The sequence below is a fragment of the Arachis hypogaea genome, chromosome 4 (genome assembly GCF_003086295.3).
Source record: "Arachis hypogaea cultivar Tifrunner chromosome 4, arahy.Tifrunner.gnm2.J5K5, whole genome shotgun sequence".
In the NCBI taxonomy this organism is placed as follows: Eukaryota; Viridiplantae; Streptophyta; class Magnoliopsida; order Fabales; family Fabaceae; genus Arachis; species Arachis hypogaea.
The window spans coordinates 31,395,614-31,406,986 of NC_092039.1; the positions used below are offsets into that span (position 1 = coordinate 31,395,614).

General features: G+C 39.0%; 1 non-coding gene across 1 annotated transcript; it reads right to left on the reverse strand.

Moving 5' to 3' along the window:
* Positions 1-10,795: 10,795 nt before the first annotated feature.
* Positions 10,796-10,903, reverse strand: LOC112798899 (small nucleolar RNA R71). Its single transcript, XR_003200495.1, has one exon. It is a non-coding gene; the product is annotated as a small nucleolar RNA R71 (small nucleolar RNA).
* Between the last annotated feature and the right edge of the window lie 470 nt (positions 10,904-11,373).

Sequence of the window (11,373 nt, forward strand, 5' to 3'; positions counted from 1 at the left end):
TGAAGATGTCCCCACTGAGCGTTCAACACCCAAAAAGCCAAAAGAGGTAGAGTTGAATGCCAGTAACGGTATTCCTATTGAGTACTCAACACCCCCTGATGAAGTCCCTATCCAAGAATTAAAGAAAGTCAAGGCTCATAAAGAGACCATAGAGGTCCCCTTGCAAACACTCTTGCAATTCATGAGTTCTGATGAATACTCATTCTCTGATGAGGATGAGAAAACTAGGGAAGAGCAAGTTGCTCAATACCTAGGAGCTCTCATGAAGCTAAACGCCAAGTTATTTGGAGTAAAGACATTGGAGGAAGAACCTCTAGTGCTTACCAAAGAACTCAATGCTTTGGTTCAGCAGAATCTTCCTTAAAAGCTTTCGGATCCTGGACGCTTCCTAACTCCTTGAACCATAGGCACCATGACCTTCGAGAAGGCTCTGTGTGACCTAGGGTCAAGTATAAATCTCATGCCACTCTCTGTGATGGAGAAGTTGGGAATCTTTGAGGTACAAGCTGCAAATATCTCACTAGAGATGACAGACAAGTCAATGAAAAAAGCATATAGCTTAGTAGAGGATGTCTTGGTGAAGGTTAAAGACCTTTACATCCCTGCAAACTTCATAATCTTAGATACTGGGGAAGATGAGGATGAATCAATCATCCTTAGAAGACTTTTCCTAGCCACTGCCAATGCTATCATTGATGAAACAAAGGGAGAACTGATTTTACAACTAGTGGAGAAGCACATCTTGTTCAAGATGCCACTCCCCAGCTCTCTCCCTGAGAAAAGAGAGATTGATAAACCCCAATTTTAGGGTTTATCTTGTGTAGAATTTGGGGGGGTTTTATCAATATTCTTTCACACTTATTCATATAAAATGCATAGTTTTGTGTCTCCTTCCTTATTCTGCTTCATGGTTGAAAACATGCTTCTTTGACCTTAAATATGTTATATTTTAATCTTCTTCTACTACCATTTGATGTATTGATATGTTTGTTAAGTGATTTCAGAGTTTATAGGGCAAGAACAGCCTAGAAGAGAGAAAGGAAGCATGCACAAGTGGAAGGAACATGAAGAATGGAGCTTTGGAGAATTGGCTGCGACGCGCACGCGTGGCCGACGCACACGCGTGGAGCATGGTTTTAAGATTGGCGCGTAAAAGTTGATGCATTCGCGTGGCTGAGCAAAAATCCTATCGACGCGTACGCGTGGCTGACGCACACGCGTGGCTGACGCACACGCGTGGCTGACGCACACGCGTGGCTGACGCACACGCGTGGCTTGCAAAACTCAAATGACGCGCACACGTGGCCGACGTGCACGCGTGACGCTCGGTACATGACATCATTAATGAACTCGTGGTTGGCGATTTCTGAGGAGCTCCAGGGCCAAATCCAACTTGATTCTTCATGGAAAAGATCCAGGAATCGATGGGGAAAAGGGGGACTCACACATTAGAGAATTTTTAGCTAGTTTTTGGAGTTTTAGTCTCTAGAGAGAGAAACTCTCCCTTCTCTCTAGGTTTTAGCTTTCTCAATTTCAATTTCACTTGGATCATTTGGTTAGATCTGTTTTAATTCAATTTTGCATTGCTTTAATTTGTAGATCTCATTTTCCTACTCTCATTTAGTGTTCTTGTTATTCTAGTTATTTTGGATCTTGGAATTGGATCTTGTTTACATTGATTTCTATTAATGCATTGAGGAATTTCATGTTTGTTGTTGTTAATTACTTGATTGTTGTTAGTTGTTTATAGTAGATAACTTTGATTTAAAATTTCTTCTCAATTTCACAATGTCTTTCATTCTTGCTCACCAAGTATTTGAGGAAATGTCAATTATAATTATGGAGTAAATTTTCACTCTTGGCTTGGGGGTTGGGAAATTGGAAACAATTGAATTGTCAAAGTCTTTTGTTGATTGATAATTGGAATTGCTAGTTGATTTGAATGCCACTAAAGCTAGTCTTTCCTTAGGATTTGACTAGGACTTGTGGACTCAAATTGATTATCTCCACTTGACTTTTCTTTATAGTTAGAGGTTAACTAAGTGGAGCAATAACCAGTTCTTGTCACAATTGATGGAGGCAATGATGATAGGAATTCCAATTCTCACCCCTAGCCAAGGATTTTATATTTGATTGATTGTCATTCACCCTTGTTAGTTTAATTTCTTGGTTTCCTTAGTTCAATTGTTAATTGCTCATTGTTTTAATTCGTGTTTATTTACATTTCTTGTATTCAACTCCAAACTACCAGGAGAACTCCTAACCAATGACGTGCATCTTAGGGCAACTCCTAGGGAGAATGACCCGAGATTCTACTCCCGGTTATTGATTTTGAATTGTGGTGACACATTTTCTAAATTTGGTGCAGGATAGCTTGTTGGTTTAGACTATACTCATGATAGAATTTATTGGTAAATTCTATACCGACAAATATCTCCCATCAGAGATAACTGTGCAACATTTAGTATTCCAACCATCTCTCTCAGTGCAGAGCTTTACTAAGCCCCCAGACACCAATTTTAAGTTTGGTGTTGGGCGGCCATCAACAAGCACTGAGAACAAAGGTATTAAAAAAAGTACTTAAAGGCTGGAGAGACAAAAAGATTCCAATAGAAGGCCTCTCACCTGGAATGAGAGTTCTCTTCACTAAGAAACCAGTCATACCACATACAGTGAGTCGTGTCTTATCTCTAGAGCTTGTGAAGCTCATCCATGAGAAGACAGAAAGAAAGTTCACTATAAGGGGCAAAATTCTGAGCCCATATCAATCTCCGTAAGGAGCTAACCATCAAGCTAGTGACATTAAAGGAGCGCTTGTTGGGAGGCAACCCAACCATAGTTATTATTTATGTTTTTCTTTGAATTCATTTTTCTTAATTATTTTCTTTAGGTTCATGATCATGTACATTAGTCAGAACAGAGACAGAAATGTTCAGAAGTGGAAACAGAACACCCTGGAGTACATGTCTTGCTGGTGTTGAACGCCAGACAAGAAGGCATGAGTGGGCGTTCAACGACCACAAAGGGTAACATTACTGACGTTGAACGCCAACCCTGGAGCAGAGGCTGGGTGTTCAACGCCCAACAGAGTAGAAGACCTGGTGTTGAACGCCAGGAAAGAGGTCCTTCCTTGGCATTCAACGCCAGGAAGCTGGCGTTGAACGCCAACTATGAAGCATGAGCTGGCGTTCAACACCCACAAGGGGGCAAAGAATTTGAATTCCCTAACCTCTCAAGACCAGTGGGTCCCACAACATCTTCACCAACCCCACCTTTTTCCCTCTTCTTTTCACACTTCCCATCATACTCTTCCCTATAAACCCTCAACAAATCACATACATACCTCTTCCTCAAAACCATCATAACTCCCACCAACCCCCACCCACTAAAATTCAAACTTTCCCACCCATATTTTCCCCCAATCTTTTGAAACCCTAACCATAACCTCCCTATAAATACCCCTCTCATACCACTTATCCCACACACTACTCATACACGTTTAGCCCTCACTTGGCCGAATTGTTCTCCTCCATCTATCTCCATCTATTTTCTTCTTCTTCTACTCCATGATGCTACGATTTTAGGAAATTGCACGATCGGCAAAAATTCCTTCCGGCAAGTGCACCGGTTATCGTTAAGTAAAAACTCACAATAGAGTGAGGTCGAATCCCACAAGGATTGGTTGAGTGAGCAATTCGGATTAGAAGTGTGTTCTAGTTGAGCGGAATCAAGATTTAGATGAGAATTGCGGAATGTAAAATTGCATGAATTAAAGAGTGAGAAGCTAAATTGCTGAAACTAAAAAGGGATCGGGGTGATTGCATGAATTTAATTGTAGAATGTAAAGAGAAAGTGGTAGATCAGAAATGGGGAATTCATTGGGTTTCAGGAGATATTGAGATCTCCGAATCAAAACATTTTTATCCCTTCCTCAACCAATGCATTCATTGAATTTTGCTTGGCAATCTTATATGATTGGATCCCAATCCCTTGGCTCACCAATTCTCTCTAAAAACAAACAAATTCCCAATCCCTTGGTTTAAATGTTCATAAGAAGAGATGATGCTTGATCACTGATTATACCACACAGTTTCATGAACCACAATTTGGTAGGATTACATGTCACAATATCCATCCAAACCCCAATCCAATTCACTGTGAGAAAGCTTCTCTAGCATGAATCCTCCATTCCTTTCCCAAGGTTCCGAAGGATTCCAATTATGGATAGTTTCTTTCCCAAGACAACTAACCAATGGAATTAGATCGAGAAGCTTTCTAACAAAAATTCAAGAGAAAAGATTGAAGAAGAAGATAAAAACTATTATTGATTCATTGAATTACAATAGAGCTCCCTAACCCAATGAAAGGGGGTTTAGTGAGTCATAGCTCTGAATTCAATTACAAATAGTATGAAAACTCGAAAAATGATCCAAAAGTTCTTTCCTAACTTAAATTCTATCCTATTTATACACTTTCTAACTTGAGCTTCTGTTGTGTTTCTTGGGCTTTGAGGCCTTTCCTTGATTTCCTTTTGCTTTGGGTTTATGATCCATAATCCTGATGAGGCTGCTGATCCAATTCTGTAACATTCATTGAGCAAACTTAGTGATAAACAAGTAATGACACATGACTCAACAAATTGAAATTCCAGACTCATCAATTCTTCAGGCCCAATCCCATAAACCATGATATTCAATTGGGTTTCATACCAGAGTACGTTTAAGTTAATGTTTGTGCTCAAATGCTAACTTAAACTGCAATATCTTTGGCCCAGAAACCTTTTCAAATAATTGCGTTTAAGTTGCAGTTTAAGCTTCAGTTTAAGGTTAAACTGAAGCTTAAACGTGGAAATGGAAGAAGGCAACCCTGGAGGGTAAGTAGTCGAACACGTTTAAGCTTCAGTTTAAGGTTAAACTGAAGCTTAAACGTGGAAATGAAGAAAGCAACCCTGGAGGGTGATTTAGTCGAACACGTTTAAGCTTCAGTTTAAGGTTAAACTGAAGCTTAAACGTGGGAAACGGAAGAGAGCAACTACGGAGTGTGGAATGGTCGAACACGTTTAAGCTCCAGTTTAAGCTTAAACTGGAGCTTAAACGTGGAAATGAGAAAGCAACCCTGGAGGAGAAAAATAGTCGAACACGTTTAAGCTCCAGTTTAAGGTTAAACTGGAGCTTAAACGTGGGAATGCTCCCTGGTGCATTTCTCAATTCTGGCGTTTAACTTCCAGTTTAAGGTTAAACTGGAGGTTAAACGCCAGTTTCAGCATTCCTCAGCTTTCATGATTTTGGCGTTTAAGCTCCAGTTTAAGCTTAAACTGGAGCTTAAATGCCACTTTCAGCTTTATATGGCTTGGCAGTTTAAGTTCCAGTTTAAGCTTAAACTGGAACTTAAACTCCACATGTGATATTCAAGCTTCCTTTATTGATTTTGTTGCTTCCTTGCCTAGCCTCTTCTTCCCTGAAATCATCCAAACAACTGCATCAAAGTCTTGCAAAATTTCATGAGAAATCTTCCATTCATAGCATTCAAGTAATATAACTAAAAACTCATGGAATTTGCATCAAAATCATACTGTTTGGGTGGTTCATTTCTTTGTTATTCATTTAACCGTTCTTGGTTACTTTAAGCTCAAGAAAATGCATAAAACAACTAAAACTAACAGAAAAATGCTAGTGAAACTAGCCTAAGATGCCTTGGCATCACAACACCAAACTTAATACTTGCTTGTCCCTAAGCAAGTCCTGAGTTATTTGAGAAGAAAGTATGAAACAGAAAGTAATTATATTGGCTATATTAGTAAGCACTTGAAGTTCATCAGAAGGGTTTTATGCAGAAAGTTGCAGCATCACTTTTTCATTCTTATCAGGTAAGATTATCACTTTTTCATTGCATCTATCAAACACTGCTATGGCCTCTTGTTATTCTTATGTCCTTGGCACTTTTCCTTTCTTTGTTTTTCTTTTTCTTAGAGCTCCTTTGCTCCTTGTTTGCTCAGTGTCATGTGTTGCACAAGCCTTTGGCATTTTCTTTTTCTTATCAGTGCACTACACATATCCACTACAGGCATTTTAGTTCACATTTCTTCTTGAGACATTGGTGCCCAGCACCTCTTTGTGTGACTAAATGTTTTGTATTAAGGTTGCTCTTGATAATGGACTTTTGGTTGATAATCCCGGGTTAGTTAACCCAAGTTACCAAGTGTTGAAATACTCCTCAGAACCTATTCATCCAAGCATATCCTTAATACATAAACACCACAGGCATTTGTCTCAGAAGTTCAAACCATTGGTGCCTAGCTTACTTTCTCAATTTTTTTGCTTTTTGGTTGCCCCTTTTTCAGTGGCTTTTTCTTCTTCTTTTTCTTTCTTTTTTTTCATGGCCAAAGACATTTATTCATCAAGATCCATAGACAGTATTCAACTTCTACACAAAAATGATAATTCTACACTCAATTTCCAGTGATCTGACTAAACAATCAAGCATGCATACCACCACTTAATTCTACTTGATTTGTCACTAATTGAGCCAAGTTACTTTTGTTCAAACTTTTCTTTTACTTTTGGAAACAGAACAAGCATGGCAAGCATTTGTTTAAGAAGATGAAGTTATATCCAAACATCTAGGCATTCACTTTATTCAAAGCAGTAAACCAACACTCATACTAAAAACTTCACATTCCAAAAAGATTCAACAATTACAGTTTAAACCAGAACAAGCATGCTTTTGTTTGCCTTTTAAAGAATGGTCAAGGAACAACACCACCTTGTGAAATTTCTTGTTTTCTCTTTGTTGCCAGGAAACAATTTGATTTCTCCTTCTTCTCTGATGAGCGGATAATTTGTACGCTTTTTGGCATTGTTTTTAGTATGTTTTTAGTATGATCTAGTTAGTTTTTAGTATATTTTTATTAGTTTTTAGTTAAAATTCACTTTTCTGGACTTTACTATGAGTTTGTGTGTTTTTCTGTGATTTCAGGTATTTTCTGGCTGAAATTGAGGGACCTGAGCAAAAATCTGATTCAGAGACTAAAAAGGACTGCAGATGCTGTTGGATTCTGACCTCCCTGCACTCGAAGTGGATTTTCTGGAGCTACAGAAGCCCAATTGGCGCGCTCTCAACGGCGTTGGAAAGTAGACATCCTGGGCTTTCCAGCAATATATGATAGTCCATACTTTACCCAAGATTTGATGGCCCAAACCGGCGTTCAAAGTCACCCTCAGAAATCCCAGCGTTAAACGCTGGAACTGGCACCAAAATGGGAGTTAAACGCCCAAACTGGCATAAAAGCTGGCGTTTAACTCCAAGAGAAGTCTCTGCACGAAAATGCTTCATTGCTCAGCCCAAGCACACACCAAGTGGGCCCGGAAGTGGATTTTTATGTCATTTACTTATTTCTGTAAACCTTAGGCTACTAGTTCTCTATAAGTAGGACCTTTTACTATTGTATTTGGAGACTTTGATAGCTATCTTCATTTTTATGCTATCTTAGATCATTGGGAGGCTGGCCTCACAGCCATGCCTAGACCTTGTTCTTATGTATTTTCAACGGTGGAGTTTCTACACACCATAGATTAAGGTGTGGAGCTCTGCTGTACCTCGAGTATTAATGCAATTACTATTGTTCTTCCATTCAATTCCGCTTGTTCTTGTTCTAAGATATCACTTGTTCTTCAACTTGATGAATGTGATGATCCGTGACACTCATCATCATTCTCACCTATGAACGTGTGACTGACAACCACCTCCGTTCTACCTTCGATTGAGTGAATATCTCTTGGATTCCTGATTGCACGATGCATGGTTGATCGCCTGACAACCGAGTGCTCGCCTGACAACCGAGCCAACCATTCCGTGAGATCAGAGTCTTCGTGGTATAAGCTAGAACTGATGGCGGCATTCAAGAGAATCCGGAAGGTCTAACCTTGTCTGTGGTATTCTGAGTAGGATTCAGTGATTGAATGACTGTGACGTGCTTCAAACTCCTAGCAGGCGGGGCGTTAGTGACAGACGCAAAAGAATCGATGGATTCTATTCCGGCCTGACCGAGAACCGACAGCTGATTACCCCATGCTGTGACAGAGCATAGGCAAACGTTTTCACTGAGAGGATGGGAGGTAGCCACTGACAATGGTGAAACCCTACATAAGCTTGCCATGGAAAGGAGTAAGAAGGATTGGATGAAGACAGTAGGAAAGCAGAGAGACGGAAGGGAAGGCATCTTCATGCGCTTATCTGAAGTTCCTACCAATGAATTACATAAGTATCTCTATCTTTACCTTTATGTTTATTTCGTTCATCATCATACATCCATTTGAGTTTGCCTGACTAAGATTTACAAGATGACCATAGCTTGCTTCATACTAACAATCTCCGTGGGATCGACCCTTACTCGCGTAAGGTTTATTACTTGGACGACCCAGTGCACTTGCTGGTTAGTTGTGCGAAGTTGTGTAATGCCATGGTATTGAACACCAAGTTTTTGGGGTTCATGACTGGGGATTATGAGAGTTGTGAAAAGTATTGTTCACAATTTCGCGCACCAAGTTTTTGGCGCCGTTGCCGGGGATTGTTCAAGTTTTGAGCAAGCTTTTGGTCCGGTAACATCAGTGCCAAGATCCGGCAACAGCACCAAGTTTTTGGCGCCGTTGCCGGGGATTGTTCAGTTTGGACAACTGAAGGTTCATCTTGTTGCTTAGATTAGGTATTTATTTTTTTCGAAATTCTTGAAGATGAATTCTAGAGTTTCATGATGATTTGTTGAAGTCTGGCTGGCTGAGAAGCCATGTCTAATCTCATTGGACCGAGGTTTCAACTTATCATCACAAGAGCTTGTTGATTTTTATCAATCTTGCTTTTGGAGCAGTGATCTGCTAAGGCTTGGCTGGCCTTTGGCCATGTCTAGTGTTTTGGACCGAAGCTTTCTTTGAAAGCTTGGCTGGCTGTGAAGCCATGTCTAATTCCTGGACCGGAGTCTTAGACTAGCATTGCACTGATTCCTGGAATTCTCATTAAGAATTTTGATACTTTTTTCCACTTAATTTTCGAAAAACACAAAAAAATCAAAAAAATTATAAAATCCAAAAATTTCTTGCTTGAGTCTAGTGTCTCATTTTAAGTTTGGTGTCAATTGCATGCATTCATTCATGTGTATTAAGGATTTTCAAGTAATTCTTGATAATTTTTGTGCTCTGATCTTTGAATTCAATTGACTTGAGTATTTTGTGTGTCTCTTATGCATTTTCATTTTGTTAGTGTCAGTAGTATACAAACTGCTAAGTTTGGTGTCTTGCATGCATTGTTATTTGATTTTAGTTGCATTTTGATTATTAAAAATCCAAAAATATTTTTAATTTGTGTCTTTTCAAGTCAATAATACAGAGAATTGAAGATTCAGAACATACAGCAGAGAAATTGCACAGAAAAAGCTGGGCGTTCAAAACGCCCAGTGAAGAAGGACAGACTGGCGTTTAAACGCCAGCCAGGGTACCTGGTTGGGCGTTTAACGCCCAAAAGGGTATAGTTTTGGGCGTTAAACGCCAGAATGTGCACCATTCTGGGCGTTTAACGCCAGGATGGCTAAAGGGAGAAGATTTTGTTTTCAAATCAAATTTTTTTAATTTTTCAAAATCATTTCAAAATCAAATCTTTTTCAAATCAATTTTTCAATCAAATCTTTTTCAAAATCAATTTCTTTCCTTTTTCAAAGATACTTACTATCAATTAATGATTTGATTCAACATTTCAAGTATGTTGCCTTTTCTGTTGAGAAAGGTTTAATGTTTGAATCATATCTTTTCTTGTTAGTCAAGTTTTTAATTTTCAAAATCAAATCTTTTTAAAATGTTTTTCAAATCATATCTTCTCAATCACATCTTTTTAAAAACTAATCATATCTTCTTAACCACATCTTTTTCAAAATAGTCTTCAATAAAATCTTTTTGATTTCTAATTTCAAAATCTTTTTCAAAAATCACTTGATTTCTTTCCCACTTTCATTTTCGAAAATTAAGTAATGTTTTTCAAAAATGTTTTCAAAATTTTTCACTTAATTTTCGAAAATCACTTCCCTTCTTCTCACATCCTTCTATTTATGGACTAACACTATCCCTTAATGCAAAATTCAAACTCCATCTTCTTTGATAAGTTCGAATTTTCTACTTCTGTCTTCTACTCTTCTTTTCCTCTGACACTTCAAGGAATCTCTATACTGTGACATAGAGGATTCCACATTTCTTGTTCTCTTCTCTTTCTTATGAGCAGGAGCAAAGACAAAGGCATTCTTGTTGAGGCTGATCCTGAACCTGGAAGGACCTTGAAGCGAAAGCTAAGAGAAGCCAAAGCACAACTCTCTTTAGAGGACCTGAACGAATTCTTCAAAGAAGAAAAACACATGGCAGCCGAAAACAACAACAATGCCAACAATGCAAGGAAGGTGCTGGGTGACTTCACTGCACCTACTCCCAATTTCTATGGGAGAAGCATCTCTATCCCTGCCATTGGAGCAAACAACTTTGAGCTTAAGCCTCAATTAGTTTCTCTAATGCAACAGAATTGCAAGTTCCATGGACTTCCATTGGAAGATCCTCATCAGTTTTTAGCTGAATTCTTGCAAATCTGTGACACTGTCAAGACTAATGGGGTTGACCCTGAGGTCTACAGACTTATGCTATTCCCTTTTGCTGTAAGAGACAGAGCTAGGACATGGTTGGACTCTCAACCTAAAGAAAGCCTGGACTCTTGGGAAAAGCTAGTCAACGCCTTCTTGGCAAAGTTCTTTCCACCTCAAAAATTGAGTAAGCTTAGAGTGGAAGTCCAAACCTTCAGACAGAAGGAAGAAGAATCCCTCTATGAAGCTTGGGAAAGATACAAATAATTAATCAGAAAGTGTCCTTCTGACATGCTTTCTGAATGGAACATCATAGGTATTTTCTATGATGGTCTCTCTGAACTGTCCAAGATGTCCTTGGATAGCTCTTCTGGAGGATCTCTTCATCTGAAGAAGACGCCTACTGAAGCTCAAGAACTAATTGAAATGGTTGCAAATAACCAATTCATGTACACTTCTGAAAGGAATCCTGTGAACAATGGGACTAGTCAGAAGAAAGGAGTTCTTGAGATTGACACTCTGAATGCCATATTGGCTCAGAACAAGATATTGACTCAACAAGTCAATATGATTTTTCAAAGTCTGTCTGGAATGCAAAATGCACCAAGCAGTACTAAGGAAGCTTCATCTGAGGAAGAAGCTTATGATCCTGAGAACCCTTCAATGGAAGAGGTGAATTGCATGGGAGAACCCTATGGAAACACCTATAATCCTTCATGGAGGAATCATCCAAATTTTTCTTGGAAGGATCAACAGAGACCTCAACA